Source organism: Mauremys reevesii, unplaced genomic scaffold, assembly GCF_016161935.1.
Source record: "Mauremys reevesii isolate NIE-2019 unplaced genomic scaffold, ASM1616193v1 Contig9, whole genome shotgun sequence".
Lineage (NCBI taxonomy): Eukaryota > Metazoa > Chordata > Testudines > Geoemydidae > Mauremys > Mauremys reevesii.
The window spans coordinates 1,098,547-1,119,924 of record NW_024100906.1 but is presented as its reverse complement, the minus strand read 5'-3'; the positions used below and the strand labels follow the sequence as shown (position 1 = coordinate 1,119,924).

General features: G+C 54.6%; 1 pseudogene; it reads right to left on the bottom strand.

Annotated features, from left to right (window-relative positions):
• Window positions 1–4,497: 4,497 nt before the first annotated feature.
• LOC120395018 overlaps window positions 4,498–21,378 on the bottom strand; it is a 28,727-nt pseudogene continuing 11,846 nt past the window's right edge.

Genomic DNA, 21,378 nt, shown 5'->3' with positions numbered 1-21,378 from the left:
GGCATGACTCTAGGTAACTCAGGAGGGTGGAAAACCACAGTGTCAATGAAGCCTCTCTGTAGTAGGCCTGAATAAACCAAAGCGTTTCCATGTTTGAACGTTAATCGACCTAACAGGCCAGCAACAGAGAATGGTTATCAGTTGCAACACCTGTACTAGAAGGTAATAATGAGGCCTGCTATAATGAGGCCTGCTTGCTCCTGGCTAAGGGGCAAAATAACAGATCAAAGATAGTAAGACAAGATAACGGTTCACAGAAGAGTTACTAACGAGCTAGATTGGTGGTTGCCAAGTATGACTTAACTGCTTAATGTAATTGCTACTGCAAAGTGTATTTGCTACATGGTGTTAGCCAAAAGGGCTCGTTTCCCCCTGGAGCTTACCTAATTACACCAAGGAGGCACGGAAGACCAGGAAGACGAGTACCATTAGCTTTATTGATCGATCAGCTGAGCGGGTGTTCTCGTCCCGGCTAGTGCCCGAGAGAGACACACCTTTCATGGCCAAGCGGCCTACCTTTATATAGTCGGTAACAAACAACTTAGCCTACGTTTGTCTACGTCATTTGGTTGACCTATAGACCCTGTACATGTATCTATTAGGGGATAATTGGATATGCAGGATACATATATCATTTTGTGGGGGCTACAAGATACATCTGTTGAGGATACATTTGTCATTCTGAAGGGGACACAAGATACATCCGTTGACCCTTTGTACTAGATACTTTGGATGCATACATGTGAACGCAGCTGCATACACTTGGGGAGCCAACATATACTTGGGGAGCCAAACAAAACTGATAAGCGAAATAGCTGACTTAGGTAGATACACGGTCTTCAGTCTAATGAGTTCTGTAAGCTTACCAACACAGTTTGGACAAGCATAACATAACTTTGGTTTACTCAGGCCTAATACGGAAAGGCTTCATTAGCACTATGATTTTCCAACAATGGGAATGAAAGGTCGGGGGAGAGGGGGAGATAGAAGAGGCTTAGCTAAAGTTATGTATAAAAAGAGAAAAGCTGTTTGTAGTGGTGTGCTTGATTTGAGACGTGCCTCTCTCCTAGCATCACGCTTTGAGATCTCAAATAAACTTTGTCTGCTTCTCCACCTTGGTGTGTTTATTGGAGCGAAGCACACCGGGCAACGAACCACTGTTGCTGCCTCGGGCACTCGGTGCCGGCAACAAGTTCATAAATGGGTAAGCCACCGAATTTATAAATATGGTGTCATAAATATAAAGGGAAGGGTAACAGCCGTTATGTATGCAGTAACATAAAATCCCTCCTGGCCAGAGGTACAGAATCCCCTTACCTGTCACAGCCCAATGGACTCACAAGTGGGAGAAGGTGGTAAATCCCTCCACAGGTTTAATATGCAGCAGGTTGTAAAATCCCCAGACCCTCATTCCCTGGCTTGAGGACGCAGTTCAGGGAGTAGGGGGGTCCCCAAAACAAATTCCCTGCCTGACTAACTAAAAGATGGTGCCCTCACAAATTCCACGAATGATCCTCAGGTTCAGAGATGACTCTGGACTCCTGGGTCACTGCAGAGGGGCAGATCTCTGCTGGCCGAGATCCTCGTCAGGCTGCGTCAGTCCCAGGATTTCCCCTCACCCCAAAGGGGGGTGCAGGGCTCAAGGTGCAGGTTACACAACTACACTAAAATTCAAATTGTCGTCTCCTAGCCCAGTGTCCAGACACACTTCCAGCAGGCAGCAGCCCTGGATTAGCAGCCAAAGCAGAGCTGACCATGTGGTGACTGGTCACCCCTAGGGAGCTGGGGGGTGAACTCAGCCTGGCTGGGGAAGTTTCCCAGCAAAACTCTACAAACTGAATCATCAGTGGAGAAGGAAAAACCCAGCTGAGGGATCTGCGGTCAGGTCTCTAGAGGCCAGTTCCCAGGGGGAACCCTGCATGCAGGCCTGGGACTCACCAGCTCCCCACACAGCCAGTCCTGCCTTTGCCCTGGCTGGCTCCAGCCTCTCTGAAATGGCTTCTCCCCTTCCCTGAGCTCCCTGGGAGGGGCATCTCACTCCTTATTGGTTGCCTTGGCTCCCCCTCCCTGAGCTGCCAGAAGACAGAGCCCCAGGAATCTAGGTAATTTCCATGGGGGTTACACTTTTATAACACCACAACTATTACTTTTTGGCATTTTTACAACTCCCAACCATTTACTTCCTTCCAAACTTTGTAGTATTGATTTTTATAAAGGCTACTTGTAACTCTTCATTCACTTTAAATGACTTACTTGTGCATACAATTCTTTAAGGTGGTACATTTTGCCTGTAATGACGTAGCCACCTAGTAAATCCGTGCAACACAGCTGCCCTACCCTGTGCTTCCTTTACCTTGGGATTCTTTAAAAAGGCAATAAAACATTTGTCTCTCTGGTCACCCACGGACATTTCACTTAATTTTTTAAATGAAATGCAGCAGACTTCTGTCATGCTTTGTCCAAACGAACTTTTCACTAAGTATCCAAAGTACCATCTATTAAAACGTCAGAAAACCAAAAGTGTGAGAGAGGAGGCGGGCAGGAGAGGAGAGAGAGAGAGAGAGAGAGAGAGAGAGAGAGAAATGGGGGCCGGGAAACAAGAAGTTTGCTTTAAGGCATCTACTTGACCCTTGAGGGTCAGGTTCTTTGACTTAGGATGATTAAAATCGTCCATAGATTTTCAGCCATTCTGATTGCCAGCACGTTGTGATGATTTACTGTGCTCTGTTCTTCAGCAATTTGCTGAAAAGTTTCCACTTTGCTTTTAAGACTTGTAACCTCCTCCCCTAAACCTGACAGACCCTCACCCGGAGCCTGCAGCAAAACAGCCTTTTTCTTATCCTGGGAGCACTTGGACACCAGGGAAGCTTCCACCCACCCCTGGATGACTGGCCAATCCTGACAATCCCCAGAGGGAGACGCATGAGGACCCTCCATCTCCCCACCAGTTTATTAATAAACTTTTTAACCAGGGTTGCAGTAAAGGGCCCGTTCAAGTTCAACTTACTCATCGAATCCATGGCGAGACGTGGTGATAAGGCACAACTCTCCCCTGGGATCCTGTTCGTGATGCCAGATGTTAGAAGAAAAAAGCAGATTGACCCGAAAGGCGGATTTGAGTACGAGCTTCTTTATTGCAATACCTGTTCCCCTCGATTCAATTGTTGGGTAAGTAGTTACAGCACATTCTTTTTGTCTAAGTGAGTATGTACACGCCTTCATCCGTTACAACACCCAAAACCCCTATTAAGTAATAAAAACACCCATTCTGTTAGTAAACCCACACTATCTATTGTGTACAGCATTATGCATATTACACAGACATTTTTACCTTGAAAATACATTTATTTGCAACAACTTGTTGCCACAAATCATCCTGGTCAGCAATTCTCAGGGGAGGGAGAAAGGGGCCATAAGCCAGGGCTGGTTTATATAGCTGGAAAAGGAAGGGACGGGGAAATAACATTTCTTTTACCTTTTTTTACCCAAAGGGCATTATTCGACTGCTACATTTCTCATGCAGCTGCATTCTTCTAAATTCTTATAAGCAACAGGAAAGAAAAAGGCAACTTATTTATTAAACAAAAAACGACAGCCTACATATGCCTTTGTCCCCTAATGCCATGTCAGCAAATTTGCAGCTTCCCATGTCTGTTAGTTAACCCTAACATATCCCAACAAATGGAACTGAAAAAAAATGCCTAAAATTAACTTCAACGTTCTCCATAAAAATTATAAAAATATCAAGAGAATTCTTCCAAGCCTAATTTGAGTAACGATTGACTCTAGTTGGCACTGGATGCATTTTGTTGGTGGGAGGGGGGTCAATGACCAATTTTTATGCATCTTGGAGGTGACAACATAACGGGGGTGAAGCAGCTCAGAGGGAGGTGAAGCTGGGGGCGTTGGCACATGGGGTGCTGTCAGAAGCAGGGGAGTTTCCAGTGGCAGCGCTCTGGTTTAGTCCAATCCCCTCACCCTCCACACCATCCTCCATCCTCTGCTTGTACTGGCGCTGGAAGAAGCCGAGCTGGAAGGAGACAGAGAGGAGAGATGGTGAGAGCCAGACGGAGACAGGCTCATGGAGGAGCAGGAGGGGATGGGCTGTGGGAATCTATGAAGGAAAAACCCTTGTTCCTCCCCCACCAGCTGGGAGAACCACAGGCCCCGCCCCCAGGGTGATGGGCAGTGAGGGAGGGGTCCAAGCCCTGCCCCACTCACCTTGTAGAGGGCTGCGATGATGAGAGCCAGCAGGACCAGGCCCCCCACACTGCTGCCCATGATGACAGGCAGGTAGTTATAGACCTCGGAGCGCTCCACCACCATCTGCACCTGGGGGAGAGGGGCCGTGAGATGGGGACCCAGGAGTCCTGGCACCATCACCCACCCCTGCTCTAACACACCAGACCCCACTTCCTCCCAGAGCAGGGACAGGACCCAGGCGTCCTGGCTCCCAGCTCTAACCACTAGCCGATGCTCTCTCTATCCCAGGCGCAGTCACTCTGGTACCTGGCGCTGGATGAATCCCTCCTTCTGGGTGTATTTCTCCTCCTCGTATTCAATCTGAGCCTCGCTCACCAGACTCACTTTCTGCTGCTGAGTCTGGAACAGAGAAATTCACCGTCCCTGACCGGAAATGACACAAACCAGCCCAGAGCATCGTCCCGGGGGGACCCAGAGCAATTTACAGGCTGTTCACACAGGGGCAATCCCTTGCCCGGCACTGAGATGCAGCCACCTCTGGGGAGGGGCACCGGGGCTGTTCACTTGAGGAGATCTCTTGCGTGGTGCCGGGAGGCAGAGGCAGCTCTCGTACCTGGGAGACCCACTGGAAGCTGACGTTCCCTTTGATCATGAACTCCAGCGACTGCTGCATTTCCAGGGAGGCGATTCTGCACCGGATCTTCTTACAGGTGGCCACGGAGCAGTCCTGGGGGTGGAAGGATATCGCCGGGTGAGGCAGGGGGTGTGCAGGGACCCAGCATGACCATGAGGGTCTGGGTCTGTTTATAGCAGGGGTCCCTCACCCAGCCCAGTCCCTACTCGCTGTCTGTGTTAGTTGTGAGGGGAAGGGGTTGGTGGGACCCGCATCAGCCTATACTCACCAGCAGGGGGCGCTTGCTCATCTGCCTCACAAAGTCCTTCAAACCCGGCGTGTCAGCTTCACTGATGCACTGAGCCAGCTGGGGCTATGGAGGGAGAGAGACATGATGTTAATAGGGTTGGGAAGGGGACACGGGGCATTTCCCCTCTAGGGGGCGCTGGCTACAATCCGGCCCCTCGGTAGGTAACCGGCTGGCTGCAGGAAGTTGTGGGGGGGCAGTGGAACAAGTGACCTATCCCCCCTAGGCAGCCTGTCCCAGCAGGGGGTGCTGTAGGGCAGAGAAGGCGTCACTGGGCCCATCTCACACACACACAAGGGCAGGGAGAGGCAGGTACCTTGGAGGGGACGACCTCAGAGACGTCCCACACCTGGACCCCGCTCAGCTCCACGGGGAACTGGAACGTGACCGAGATGGGGACGATTCGCTGCCACAGGTTCTTGACCTGAAAGAAACAGACTCTCCATAGGGCACTGCAGAAAGAGAACCCAGGAGCTCTGATCCCCAGCCCCCGCTCTAACCCTCAGACCCCACTGCCCTGCCAGAGCTGGGATAGAACCCAGGAGTCCTGGCTCCCTGCCCACCCCTCCCCCTCTGTGCTTTAATGCACTAGATCCCATTCAGGCAGTTCTGCCTCTGGGGAGGGGCTCGGGGGCTGTACACACAGGGATCCCTCGCAGAGGTGGCTCTAGGGTTGCCAGGCATCCGGTTTTTGGCTGAAACGCCTGGTCGAAAAGGGACCTGGTGGTTCAGCGGCGCAGGAGGGGACTGGGGCTAAGATGGCTCCCTGCCTGCCCCAGCTTCATGCAGCTCCTGGATGCGGCTGCGAGGTCCCTGCAGCCCGCAGATGCATGGGTGGCCAGGAGGCTCTGTGCTGCCCCTGCCCTGAGGGCTGGCTCCAGAGCTCCCATTGGCCAGGAACTGCGACCAATGGGAGCTGCAGGGTTGGCACCTGTTGGCACCTGCCTCAGTCTTCCTGGCTGTCCAATCATCTAGGGGCTGCAGGGACCTGGCGGCCGCTTCTGGGAGCTGTGGAAAGTGCCGTTGGGACCCCAACCCCCCAACAGTCCAACCCTCTTCCCCATCCCTGAGTCCCCTTCTGTACCCCAAACAGCTAATCATTGTCTCTAGATCAGAGCCTACACCCCCCAGCTGGAGCCCTCAGCCCCCCTGCACCCCAACCCCCTTCCCCAGCCTGGAGCCCTCTCCCACACCCTGAACTCCTCATTCCTGGCCCCTCCTGGAGACCACACACCCAGCCCACAGCCCAGACCCGGCACCCAACCCCCTGCCTCAGCCTGGAGCCCCCTCACTCACCCCAAACCCCTCATTCCTGGCCCCACCCCAGAGCCTGCACCCCCAGCTGGAGCCCTCACCCTCTCCCAAACTCCTGCCCCAGACTGGTGAAAGTGAGCGATGGAGGGAGGGGGGATGGAGTGAGTGGGGGAGGGGCCTCAGGGCAGGGGCAGGGCCTCAGGGCAGGAGTGTTCAGTTTTGTGCGAACTGAAAGTTGGCGGCCCTAGGGGGCTCTAGTACCTGGGAAACTCACTGGAAGCTGCTCTGAGACCCATCTCCCCCCTCACATTCTGTGCCGCCAGCCTCACCTCGTACCGATGTGTCACTGGCACACTTGTCCCTGCCTCCTTGGCAGAGAAGTTGACGTACGTGGTCGACTCCTCGAGGCTGGGGGAGGAAAGGATGGAAGGAAGGAGAGAGACGAGAGTGTGATGGATGGGGCTGCTGAGTGGTGTTGCATGGGGGTGCTGTGCTGCAGGGAACAGGGGGCCCAGTAGGGGGCGCTCCCCCCCATCTCCGCACTGACCTACCTGGTGAGGATGATGAAGATGCCGTACTTGACTGGCAGCTCCGCCCGGTGACTCATGCGCTCGGTGATGGGGCCGCCATTGTCACTGGGGGGAGGGGAGGGCAAAGGAGAGAGATGTGAGGAGACGCAGGCAGGTAACTGTGCAGGGAGGCTGCACCACAGGCCACTGCCCTGCCCTGCTCTGTGCATGGCCCCCTCCCACTGCCCCCCAGCCCCAGTGGTGGATTAGCCAATGGGGCTTCTGCCCAGGGACCCCAGCCAATTGGGGGCCCCTGGAAAAATGGGTGGCCCTGTGTCCCGTCCCGCTCCGCCTGCCCGGCTCTCCTGCTGCTCCCTGAACCCCACCCAGCTCCCCGGGTGGAAAGCTGGGAGAACAGGGGTGGGGGGAGGGAATGCAGAGAGAAGAGGTTGGGAGGGGCCCCCATTTGCTCTGGCCCAGGGGCCCCACAAAACCCTAATCCATCCCCTGGTCCTGCCCTGCCCCCTCACCTGCTGACATTGGCCGTGATCTGCAGCCTGCCCCCCAGGTCGGCCTCAGAGGAGACGTCGAAGGTGGCGACGAAAACGGCCTGGAAAACACAGTGGGATGAGTGTCAGGGCCTGGGGAACTGCTAAAAACTGCGGGGGTGGGGCAGGCACAGGGGATCAGGGGGGCTGTTGTATGAACTTAGATGGAATAAATGGGCCCAGGGAGGCGAAGGTGTTAACATGACCCTGCCCCTGGCCACAGACAGCGCTAATCCGGTTTGGGATCCAGAGACCTCAACCCGCTCTGTGCCATGACAACACCCCATTAACCATCCTATTAAGGGACAGCCCCTCCCCTCTCTGCCCCAGTGAGGCCTGACTTCCAGCCCAAGTCTGGCCCTTGGTTTGCAGCCCCGGCAGGGCCTGACCCCAGCCCCGGAGTGACCTCAGGGCTCTGTTTGCACTGACTCGCCGGGCTCCCCGGGCGCTTTCCCCAGCACATCCCTTGTCACGGGCTGGGCTGACCCCAGGGAACTGCCCCTCTCTGCTCCCAGCTGGGCTCACACTAGGGTTACCAGCTTTCTAATGGCACAAAACCAAACACCCTTGTTCTGCCCCTGCCCCAAGGCCCCTCCCCTGCCCCACCCCTTCTCTAAGGCCCCACTGCCACTCACTCCAGCCCCCATCCTCAGTGGCTCTCCCCACACACACTCACTTTGACTGGGCTGGGGAAGGAGCTGGGGATGCGGGCTCTGGGGTGGGGCCAGGAAAAAGGAGTTCAGGGTCTGGGAGAGGGCTCAGGACTGGGCAGGGTGTTGGGGTGTGGGAGGAGGTTCAGGGTACGGGCTCTGGGAGAGAGTTTGGACGCAGAAGGGGGCTCAGGGCTGGGCAGGGTGTTGGGGTGGGGGTGGGGGTGCAGGGTCTGGGAAGGAGTTAGGGTGCAAGAGGGGTTCTAACCTGGAGCAGGGGCTGGGATGCAGGAGGGGGTTAGGGTTTGGGCTCCACCGGGCTCCGCTGGGCTCAGGTGGCTCCAGGTCACCAGCACAGTGGGGTTAAGGCAGGCTTCCTGCCTGCCCTGGCTCCGTGCTGCTCCCAGAAGGTCCGGGCCACTAGGCGGAAGTGCAGGCAGGCAGCTCTGTGCAGTGCGTGCTGTGAAAGTCTACAGGCGCCACCCCTACAGCTCCCATTTGCTACAGTTCCCAGCCAAAGGGAGCTGCGGAGCCAGTGCTGGGGTGTGGGCAGCACACGGCGATTCCCTCATCACCCCTGCAGAGACATGACAGTCACTTCCCGGAGCCTCGAGGAGCCAGGGCAGGCAGGGAGCCTGATTTAGACTCGCTGCTCCACCAACCAGATTTATAACAGCCCGGTCAGCGGTGCTGATCGGAGCTGCCAGGGTTCCTATTCAACCGGGTGTTCCCTTAGAAAATAGGACACCTGGAAACCCTAGTTCACACCTGGGGAGTTCACAGGCCAGGGTTGAGGCCAGGGCCTGTCCTTACCTCAGCTCCACTCCAGAAGATGGGGTAGTCAAAGTGGCAGGTGCTGTTCCTCTGAGTCTGCTCCTCCGAGCCCACGGCCGAGCTGCACCTAACGGCCATGGTCCTGTTAGACTGAGAACAGGGGACCAGCCAGTGAGAGACGCAGCCCACAGTGCCCCGGCCTAGCTCCCACCCACTCCCTGCAGCTCAGCACCCCCTGCCGAGCCCCCCACCCACTCCCTGCAGCTCAGCACTCCCTACCAAGCCCTCCACTCACCTCTACAGCTCAGCACCCCTGAAGAGCCCCCTGCCCACTCCCTATAGCATAGTGCCTCCTGCTGAGATCCCTGTCCACTCCCTGCAGCACGGAGCCCCCTGCAGTGCCTGCCCCTCATGCCTGGTGTATGTTGAGGTACCTGGAGCAGCAGGACCCGGCGGTAGGACAGCGCGGCCGGGTAGAAGAACTGCACGATGGTGCTGTAGGAATTCTCCCCGTGATTCTGGATGGAGACGGTGGTGTTGAGTTCAAGGGTGACCCCCACCACCAGGGTGCTCAAGCTAAGGGGGGAGAAAGGGGGTGAGCTTCCTCAGGGAAGTGCCCTGGCTGCTCTGTGAACTTCCTCTGGCAGTGCCCAGCCAGGGACCCGAGTGCTGTGAGCTTCCAGTGGTGCATCTTCCCCACACTACGCCCCACACTACGCCTGTGACACTACGCCCCGTATTCTTCACAGAGATATTGTTGTGATATGAATATGGCATAACTAAGTTGTATTTTATGCAAGACGAGTCACATGTGGTATCGTTGGAAAGGTGGTGATTTACTGCATGTGTCCTATTTCTATGCATGTGTCATTTCTGTATCTGAAGTTAGGAATATTGACTATGTAACAATTACAAGTGGGTTTGTACCTGGGGAACGCCCACCAGACAAAATGCAATCAGTCTGCCTGATTAGTCAATCTGTCATTAGGGAGAGCAATAGGACTTTGAAGATGCTAATCTGCCACCTTCCTGTGAAGTCTTCTGGAGGATTTATGGCTGCTTTGACACTGCAGGGTCATGTGATCATGACTCCTGGTACTGGACTCCATCTTAGAATGCTAGTATTTTCCCACAAATAGGGCGTGCGAATCAAACAGGGAAACAAAGGATTCCCGCCACATATAAATCCTATATAAGGCAGGGAAGTGAGTTTATCAGGGCCGGATCTCCACTAAATCCCTGTCCAAGATGCTGCTGAAAATACCTAAGAGTGATCTGGGGAAGAAAGATCTGGACCCGGGCTAGAAGGTGTCTGGCCTGTGACAGGAATATCTGGGGGTCTAGGCTGCAAGCAAGAGCGGTTTGTCAACAAGAAACTCTGCAACCTGCTTAAAAAACGTTTAGGGTGAGAAATTTCCACTTGTAGCCAGTTTCTTTTGTGTATTAAGCGTAGTTTGCGAGTTTGTTTTATTTGCTCAGTAATCTGCTTTGATCTGTTTTCTATCCCTTATAATCACTTAAAATCTACCTTTGTTGCTATTTAACTTGTGTTTGTTTTCTTTAAACCAGTTTGTGCAATTCACAACGGAGTTGGGGGCTGGGAAAGCTGTGCAGATCTTCCTCCACATTGAAGGAGGGGGCGATTTTCATGAGCTTACGCTGTACAGTTTTCTGTGCAGTGCAAGACAAGACAATTTTGGGTTTACAGTCCTGTGTGTACTTGAGTGCTGGGCAGTTCCCGAGCTGAGTCTTCCCATGCAGAGCTGATTTCAGTGTCTGTGTCTTGCTGCAGCTGGGTGTGTCCCTACCTGTGTGTGTGCTGGAGGCTGGAGGGCCTGGCTCAGCAGAACAGTGATAGGAAGCCCAGGCTGGTGGAACCGGCAGGCTCAGTGGTTCCCCAGTACATCAAGGGGCAGCCCGAAGCGGTGGGGGGGGGGGGCGCAACCCTTCACACCCCCCACCCAGGATCCATCAGCACTGGAAATCTGGCAACATCTCCAGCTGGATGTTGAAGATCCGAGGTGTGATTAAGCCGGACGGGTCCCACTATGGTAGGTGTTTTTAGGGGAGGATTCAGTAACTTACCCAGAGAAATTGAAGGAGATTTCTAACTGTTCATCGCAGTGGTCATCCGGGCCACAGTCCTTCTGAAACGGGAGCTGGGGGGAGACGCAGGAGAGCAGGATCAGAGTGGGTGAGGAGGGGGCTGCAGCACCACCCGCCAGAATGACAATGCAGGGACCCAGGGACCCTCCCATTACCCCAGCACCTGCCAGTCCCCTACACCGGGGGACAGCTAAACCCATCATCAGCCCCCCCACCCCTGAGAAACACTCTTCCTCCTCACCCTCTGCCCAGCAGCAGTTTCACACTTCTAGTGGTACCATGGCTGGAGGACTGGCTGGCTCAGGGGGGTGGGGAACAGGACTTGGGGTCTGTCCCCTCTAGAGGGCCCTGGCCAAAATAAATATTGAAAATTGTCCAGCAAAAATCATTTTTTAATGAAAATATTTTGTGTTTTGGACAGAAATGTTGGCAGCTTTGAGGAGAGGTTCAAGTGTTCCCACAGAGGAGAGATGCCAAGGCAAATTCAGCATCCATCTTTGTTGCCCTCTAGCGGCTACACTGTGTAAAGGGGTTTTAGAGGCTGCTGCTGCCTCTTAATTTCCAGACTCTGTTTTCAAACCCCATGGTCACTGGTTCGATCCCTGCAGTAGACCCAGCACGGGGCCTGGCTCTGGCACCTTACCGAGCCTGCAGACACTGGCACAGAGTCCTCGCTCAGGACGGGTGTGAGGCGGCCGGCAGCAGCGATGGGCTCCCCCATCAGGGTGTAGTTGAGATGCAGGGTGATGGGGGTCACAGTGTCCTCTGGACAGAGCTGGGGAGACAGAGTGACACATTGGGCCCCTGAAGGGTAAGGGGGGGGTGGGGGCTGGGTGCAACCAGGAGAGAGGTTTGTTCTCTGGGTGATTTGGGAGCGAGGGGAAGACACAGTGGGATGGGAAGGAGCCAGGACCCCACACACACACTCACAGGTAACGTTATCCGGTACGTCTCACATCTCGTCTCGATGCCGAGCCGCAGCTCCCTGCTCAGGACGGGGCCGCTGGAGTTGAAGGCGGCTCGGATCTTCATCCGCCGGGGGTCCAGGGCCAGGCTGTACTGGATGGTGCCGGAGATATTGTTGCCTATGGGGGAGGGGAAACGAGAGATAGAGAAATTGAGAACAGGAACCTCAAGGGGAAATGGGACATGGGGCCTTTCCCCACTAGGGGGCGCTGGCTCCGATCCATCCCCAGGGCAGGGGACTGGCTGGCTCAGGAGGGAGGGGAGCAGGGGGTGGGTTTGGTCTGACCTAGGCTGTTCTTGGTGCTCTTAGTGATGTTGAAGCAGACCTCTGCCCTGCTGGCCTCCGTGTTGAGCTGCTCCTGCCTCTGGCAGTCGAAGGCCGAGGTGGGGATGGTTGGGGGCTGGAAGCTGATGGAGACCTTGACTCTGAGCACCGGCTGGGACCTGCCATGGGGGGAACAGAACCATCACCCAGCTGCTCTCTGCAATGAGGTCAGCCCCCCTCCCTCCCCAGAGCCTCCCACCCAGCCTGGATGTGCTCACAGCACCCCAGGGAGACGGGTTATGGACACGCAGCTCTGCTAGAGGAGTTGCTGGGGGCAGAGAAGGGAGCAACAGAGCTGTCGTTGTGCCATTCTCCAGCAGGGGGCAGCAGTCTCTCTCTCTCTCTCTCTCTCTCTCTCTCTCTCTCTCACACACACACACACACATACACACACACACTATACTAAGACCTTGTCTACACAGTAGTTTTTTTTCTACTAAAGGCAGCTTTTGTCCGCAAAACAGTGGAGGTTCACACACTGCAATGTGACTTTTGGCGACAAAACTCTCGTGTTTTGCTGACAACAGAAAACCACCTTGACGAGAGGCACAGAGCTTTTCATGGCAAATTTTTGTTGACAAAGTGCCAGTGTAAAGACTGCGCTTGGTTATGTCGCTATAATTGGCCTCCTGGAGGTGTCCCACAATGCCCTTCCTGATAGGGTGACCAGGTGTCCGGTTTTCAATTGGAACAACCGGTGGAAAAGGGACCTTGGCGGCTCCTGTCAGCACCACCGACTGGGCCATTAAAAGTCCAGTCAGCAATGCTGCCGCTCTAAGGCAGGCTAGTCCCTGTCTGTTCTGGCTGGCACCACCCTGCACCCTGGAAGCGGCCAGAAGGTCCAGCTCCTGGGTGGGGGGGGGCACAGGGCTCCATGCACTGCCCCTTCCCTGAGCACCAGCTCCAGCACCGCTGAGGGGGTTGGTGCCTGAGGGCGAGAGAAGTATGTGGAGCTTCCTGCCTCCTCCCCCCACCTAGGAACCAGACTTGCTGACTGTTTCCAGGGCATGTGCAGAGCGGGGCCAAGACAGGCAGGAAGCCTTATTGTAGAGGAATCTGTCCAGTCCTAGCTCCGCTCCAGTCATAGGAACTTCAAGACCCATGGGCACATTTCTCATGGCTTCTGTGAGAAGAGCTACAAATCGGGACACAGTGCAGTGCAGAGCGAAGATAAAGGAGCTGAGGCGGGTGTATCAGAAGGCGAGGGAGGCAAACCCTCACTCCGGTGTTGTGCCCAAAAGCTGCTGCTTCTACAAGGAGTTGGGCACCATCTTCAGTGGTGACCCCACTTCCATTGCCAAGAGCCCCATGGACACATTGGTGGGGCGGGAGGCAATGGAAAGTGGATCTAACCCTGAGGATGAAGTCGTGGACAAGAAGTTCAAGTTGGAGGACGTTGTGGATCCCACATCAGGGTCGTCCCGTACCACGGTGAGTCAGGAGATCTTTTCCACTCTGGAGGGGTGTAGCCAGACCCAGCAGTCCATCTCCAGTGAGCACAATGCAGGAGAGGAGACCCCTGGTTAGTGATCTTTTTGAGCAGATACTGCTCGATTACCTGGCAGACAGCTGTCCTTTGTTCTGAATACTGTGGTAGTGGGTGAAGGAAGAGATTGAAGTGTGCAAGACTTGCTGTGTTCCTGTGTGCTGTGCATTTCCCTGTGCAGCTTAGCAGTGCAGTGGAAGAGTGTGTTGATCCTCACCCAGATTTTATGGGAATCCTCCAGAGAGATCTCTAGGAAACTACCCTGGAGGTACTTGCCAATCCTCTGCCAAAGGTTCCTTGGCAAATCTGCTTTGTCCCTTCCCCCTTTCCCGCACCACTCGGCAATCACTAGTGCAGGGACCAAAGAGGCACATGGGTGAGCAGCATAGGGACCGGGTCTCAACCTGGAGACATGCAGTAGATGTGCCCTTGCTTACCCTCAGGAGTGCGATATCAGCTTCAATGACCCCTGCCTGTGGAAAATGGTGGCACAACTTACAATATTGTCCCCAGTCGCCTTCACTGATCCTTTGAAAATATTAACACCCTTTGCCCCATTTTGAATGTCCACCCCCCTACCTAGGCCATACTCACCATATTTAAGATGTTTGTTGAGATGTGCGCTTGCCAAGGGACATTGTGACAGTGATTGGTATGTTACAAGAGGTGTATTTTACTGTAATGATTCAATACTGTGCATGAACTAACAATCATGCTTCTGTGCATTGTTTCTTGTGCATCTGCAGATGTGGCATTCAAGGAACCCCCACTACACACTGGCAGCAGGGGCGGCTCTAGGCAGCAGCAAAACAAGCTGGTGCCTAGGGCGGCAAAATCTAGGGGGCGGCAGGCTGGGCCGGGGGAGCTGCCGCAGTCATGACTGCGGGAGGTCCACCGGAGACGACTGGACCTGCCGCAGGCATGACTGCGGAGGGGGCGCTCGTCCCACGGCTCGGCTGGACCTCCCGCAGGCATGACTGCGGCAGCTCAAGCGGAGCCGCCGGACCCGCGAGCCGTCCGCAGCCGCGGGAGGTCCAGCCGAGCCACGCGGGACCAGCGGTCCCTCTGCAGTCATGCCCGCGGGAGGTCCGCTGCTCCCGCGGCTCCGGGGCGCCTCCCGCGCATGACTGCTTGGGGCGGCCAAAAAGCTAGAGCCGCCCCTGACTGGCAGAGCACCTATGCCACATAAGGAAGCAACCAAGGTGGAGCAAGGAGGACAGGTTGAGAGAGGTGCTCCAATCCGCTGAGTCAGAAAGAAAAGAACACATGGTGCTGAGAGAAATGGGAAGACGGGACAGAAAGGGGTGTGAGAAGAGCATTCTAAAGGCCCATGAGAGGATGATAAAAGTGATGGAGGAGCAAACAGAGATGCTAAGTCCCTGATCACACTCCAGGCAGAATATATGCAGATTAACTCTTCCCCCCTCCCCTTGCTGATACAGAACAGCTTTCCATGCCCTCCCCAAACTCCTCCCAAACATTCCTTGCAACTTCCCGGAATGTCTCGGGATTCCATTAGCTCCAACCCTTCAGGCAGCTTCCAGATTAATAGCTGGACATACACACAGCTATGAGAGCCTCCCCTGCCCTGCACTCTTATCTCCCTTCCCACCAAGCCTTCTGTGTGTGTTAACTGGCATTTAATAAAAACAAACTCTCTGGAAGATAAACAATCGTTCTTTGTGTCCTACACGCATGGGCAGCGGGTATCAAAGGCCGGGGAAGGCTGAGCCTCCCCAGACAGTCCTGCATGGCCCTGCCCTTGCTTCACTCCCATGTTGCCTCCTGCTTCCCTCCGTGCTCTGCTGTGGCTCTTCCCCCTGGCCTGGGCCCCAGCCTGGGGCTTGGGCAAGTAGGGGCCGGACTGCAGCCAGCTGGAGCTGGTGCTTGCATCACCTGCCCAGCGCTAGGGGTTGGGGGGCTGCGCTGCCAGGCAGGTGCTCCCGGGTGGGGTGGGCGCGTCGTCCGCCTGGGGCTCCAGGGTTGGGGAGGCGCAAGATTCCCACCCGCCTGGCACTCTGGGGTTGAGGGAGAATGAACTGCCCACCCAACTGGTGCTCCAGGCCTCGGGGGAAATGAGCTGCCCCCTCGCCCATCACTCCTGGACTGGGGGACAGACATGGTGCCTGCATGCCTACCACTCCTGGGCTGGGGGGGACATACTACCCACCTGCCTGCCACTCCTGGGCTCAGTGGTAATATGCTGCACACCTGCCCAGTGCGCTGAGGCTATGGGGGCACACTGCCTGCCCGCCAAGTGCTCTGAGGCTTGGGATGGGGTGCGCTGCATGCCTAGCACTCCGAGCCTGGAGGCAGCCTCCACCTGGTGCTCCAAGGGTGGAGGCAGTGAGGCAGCCCAGGGGAGGGGGAGGGATGGGAGGGTTAGGGCCCTGAGCAGAAGGGGCTGGTTCAGCAAGGGCTAGTGTCCCCAACCCTGCCATTCACTGACTACCCATGTGTTCACATAGGGATCGTTGCTGCTAGTAACATATACATGCATTCTAATAGTTTGCTTACTACAAATCCCAGTCAGGAATCACAAGTGTGAGGCCAAATAAGATAATTGAGTTTAATGAAGCATGGCAGATTGCTGTATAGAAATACACATTACTGGTTCACAATCTCAAAATCTTGCCTCAAAGCCTCCCTGATTCAAACTGTCCCCCCCTCCCCCATTGTGCCAGTCTAATAGCCCTGGTACCAGGCTGCTCAAAATTAGCAGCCAGGTGATCTGCTTCAGCATTCCCCCCCAAGGGGAAATTTTCACCCTTAGCCTCCAGAAGATAATGGAATGTGCGGCAGTCAGCTATGACCTTTGAAATCTTTTTCTCACTTAGATTTAACCTGCCATAAAGGCATCATCAGCGCACTTTTAATCTGCCAGAGCACATTCCAAGGTCATTCTGCATCTAGTCATCCTACTGTTGAAGCGCTCCTTGCTGCTGTCTCGGTTTCCTGTGTAAGGCTTCATGAGCCATTGGAGTAAGGGGTAAGCTGGGTTTCCGGGGATCACTATGGGCATTTCAACATCCCCCACTGGAATCTTCTGGTGTGGAAAGGAAGTCCCTGCTTGCAGCTTTCTGTATAGACCACTGTTCTTCAAGAGGCGTGCATCATGCACCTTCCTGGACCACCCTGTCCTGATGTCAGTGAAATGGCTGCAGTGATCAACAAGTACCTGCAATACCATGGAGAAGTACCCGTTTCTATTGATGTACTCCATCACATGGTTTGGGGCCAAAATTGGAATGTGCACCCTGCTGCAGTTTGCGAATCTCATGTCTGCAAAGCCATCCACTATTTCACACACATTGCCAAGAGTGATGGTTCTTCATACCAGGCTGCGATTAATGCCCCTGCACACTTATGTTAACACAGCACCCACGGTCGACTTCTCAACTCCAAACTGATTCATGAGTGACTGGTAGCAGTCTGGACTCGCCAGTTTCCACAAAGCAATCACCACACACTTCTCCACTGACAGGGCTGCTCTCATTTTGTTATCCACTGTCCTTGCACCGCAGTGCTCCACACACAGTTCCAGGAAGGTGGCTTTCTGCATCTGAAAGTTCTGCAGTCACAGTTGTCATCCCAGACCTGTACAATGATGCGATCCCACCACTCAGTGCTTGTTTCCTGAGCCCAAAAGTGATGGTCCACCATGTTCAGCTGCTCCACGAATGCCAAAAGTAATCTGGTGTTGCTTCTTTCCATGGCACACAGCAGGTCAGGCAATTCTGATTCCTGTTCACATTGGGTGCTCATGATGTACTGCATGACCAGCCGTGATGTGTTCACAACAGTGATAAAAACAGTTGAGAGCATTGTGGGATCCATCCTTTCACATAGAGATTGTGGGCGCACAGTAAACAGGAGACATTAAAAAATGCCACTAAAAGTGGTCAGAGGACCATGGAATGCTGGGACAGAAAATAAAGCATCATGGGACATTGAGCTAGCACCCATGAGGCGCTGTGATCCACTCCACCTTCCCACAACTCCTAGCTACAGAATGTGATGAGTCCTACACTAGGATAGATACCCACGCAGTGCACTGCTCTCACTGTCAATGGTAGAGCACCAAGTGTGGACGCGCTCTGCCAACACAATAAGCATAGTGTGAACATGCAATAGCGATGAAATTATAGCGCTTCTTGATCACTGACATAACTTTTATTAAAAAAACTCTGTACTGTAGATAAGGCCTGAGACTGTCAGGTGGAGCAGTGCAACGACACAGAGTAACTCACCTCAGCAGCAGGACCTGCCCTTGTGCCCCCACCGCGATGTCTGGGAGTCCGTCCCCTGTCAGGTCTGTCCCACCACTGACGGCCTGGCCAAAATAGTGCAGATCTCCGGCAAACAATGACCCCTCGATGCGCTGTGGTGCAGAGAGAGCAGTAAGGGGTGGGCAAGGGGCGGCTGTACTGTATAATGGGCACTAGGGAGCAGCGGAGGGTGAGGGGTGGGGAAGAGGTGGCTGTGCTGTATAATGGGCACTAGAGGGCAGCGGTGGGTGAGGGGTGGGGAAGGGGCGGCTGTGCTGTATAATGTGCACTAGGGGCAGCAGAGGTGAGGGTGGGAAGGGGCGGCTGTAATGTATAATGGGCACTAGGGGGCAGCAGTGGGTGAGGGGTGGGAAGGGGCGGCTGTATTGTATAATGGGCACGAGGGCGCAGCGGTGGGTGTGGGGGTGGGAAGGGGCGGCTATACTGTATAATGGGCACTAGGGGGCAGCAGAGGGTGAGGGGTGGGAAGGGGCGGCTGTACTGTATAATGGGCACTAGGGGGCAGCAGAGGGTGAGGGGTGGGGAAGAGGCGGCTGTACTGTATAATGGGCACTAGGGGGCAGCAGAGGGTGAGGGAGGGGAAGGGGCGGCTGTACTGTATAATGGGCACTAGGGGGCAGCAGAGGGTGTGTGTGGGGAAGGAGCGGCTGTGCTGTATAATGGGCACTAGGGGGCAGCAGAGGGTGAGGGGTGGGGAAGCAGCTGCTACAGGCTAATAGGCACTAGGGTGCCGTGGGGCCCCATGATGTCTCTTTCAGGATCAGTGGTGACCCCTCCCCGCAGGAGCTGGGCTCACATGTCTGTACTGGGGACTGAGGCCTCCCTTTTCCCCATGGAAGATGTACAAGGCCCCACAATTGTCGTTCTCCATGGGGGCCCCGATGGCCACGTCCGTCTGTCCGTCCCCGCTGATGTCCCCGATTTCAGACATGCTGGCCCCAAAGCGCCCGAACGTCTTCCCTATCTGCCCCTGCAGTGTCTCGGTGCAGTTCTGCATCGCCCCCTGCAGGCCCCATTGAAAGAAACACATGGGGATAGGATCAGCACTGGCAGCCAGCAGAGAGTACCCCCGCCCCAAAGGACCACCTTTCCCTCTCTATGCAGCACAGTGCCCCTTGGCACCACTCTGGGGCATGGGAGCCAGCACTGACTGGCAGGGAAGAGCGTCCTCTCATGATCCCCCCCATCCTGCTCCCTGCAGCACTGTGCCTGCTGTTCCCATTCTCATTTTCTCTGCATCACAACCCCCTGGCAGTGCAGGCAAGAAGAACCCCAGGCCATCCATCTTCCCCCAGGCTCCATTCTCTTTCTTACCAGCCAGTTAATGGGGCAGATATAGACCCGTCCTTCATTCTGAGGTGTATAGTACATGGGGGCTCCAATTAGAACCAGGTCCGTGTTCCCATCTCTGTCGAGGTCCACAGCACACAGTGTACCCCCGAAATATGAGCCAATCTGGAGAGGCAGATAAGTCACCCCTTCAATTTAGTCACTTCCTCCTCCTTCTCCCACTGGGACCCTTCTCACGCTATGGGGATAAGGATTCAGTCCCAATACTCATTCCATCCTTAGACTCACCCTCCCGCTGCACAGCAGGTGGCGCTATCGCTGTAATGTATAGGCAGCTAGATCTTGGAGAGATGCTGAATGCTAGTAATGGTGCAATTCTTTTCAGAGGTTGTGCTAGCACGAGTAAAGTTTATTCACTGACTGAGTCACTGTTATAAGCTCTGTTCAGCTGGAATGTGTAGACAGTTAGATCTTGGAGAAATTCACTTTGTTAGTGTAGTGTGATCTTTTACAGACACTGTTAATATCACTAGTAATGTTATTTCCTTGCCCGAGTCTCTCTGGCCCAGATCTACAAAGGGACTTATGTGCCTAACCCCCAGACTTAGCTGACACTGTGATCCACAAAACCTCTGTGTAGCGGCTGCTGACCCCTATAGCTGCCTAACCTGACTTGGTGCCTAAGTTTTTGCAGCAGAAGCTCCTTATGTTGCTGACTCAAGGGCAGGGAATGTGCACTGCTGTCTTACTCTAAGCAGCCAGTTGCCCATTTCACACCACACCCCAGCATGATCCACAAACTGGGGGAAGATAGGGGCTGCTCCACCTGCAGGGCACCATCTGGTATGTGTGGTCAGAGGAGAAGGAGTTGAACAGGGGTCTGCTATTTCTTAGGTCAGTGCTCTAACCCCTCAGCTGTGGGCTCCCTCCATCTCTCTTGTTTACATTGTTCCACTTTAGTTGACTAATTAAATATCAGTTGGGCTGCAGAATGTGTGCAAATCACAACCACCCTACGGCCCCGTGGTCAGAACACTCCATGAGAGATGGCGGAGCCCTGATTAAAGCCTTTTTCCTCATCAGGAAGAGCAGGGACTCAAACCAGGGGTTGTCCAGGTTCTAGGTGAGGTCTCCCCCAGGGTATAAGGGGGGGCCTCCCTCTTCTCCTGCAGCTGGTTTGTGATGATCTTGGTGGCTCTAAAGGTGCCTACTGGATGAGGTCCGAAATGTGGGTTAGGAGGAAGACCACCAGTCTTCCCTTGCTTCATGAATCGCTGGCAGGGGTAGGTGCCTCCCTGCAGCATCACAATGCCTAAGTCCCTTGGTGTATCTGGGCCTCTGTCTGTATCCGTCTCATGAGATCTGTCTAGACCCTAAGTGAAGGTAACAGCAGTGGGATATTGGAGAGATGCTGAGTGTCAGCTGCGGTGCAATTCCCTAAACCAGTCAAGTTTATCCCCTGCCTGAGCTCTCTGACTGAATCGTTCCTGAAGATGAAGCCAAAACACAAATATTACATGATATCAAAATCTTACAGGCTTCCTCCAGCAGTCTCTCTCTCACACCCACACTCCACTTTACTGTAACACTCCCCATACCTGCTCTCCCAACTGCTCCGATCTGGGTGTCCATTTTCCACTGTTGGTATCTCGACTGAACAGGACAACTTTGCCAGTGTGTTGATAGCGAGGGGCCCCAACCACGTAGCTGCTCTGCCCATTGGCTGTGATGACCTGAGAGGAATAACCTCAAAGGAAGAGAGGGACGTCGGGAGGTGAGATGGGAAACAGCCGTACAACAGTGCTGCACAGAACTTGTCCAGAACTGAGATGCAGCCAGCTCTGGGGTGGGGCATGTGGGCTGTTTAAATAGGTAAGGGAAGCTCGGTGGGTTTGTTCTTACCGAGGTAAGCATCATTCATGTCAGTGGAGGTTCTGGATACGTTGATGAAGCTGGGCTTCCTGCCGCTCCCGTACAGGTATATCCCACCGGACCAGTCATAGGCTCCCACCGCTCCCAGCACAGGCCCATCCTAAACCGACACACACGGCAAAGGGG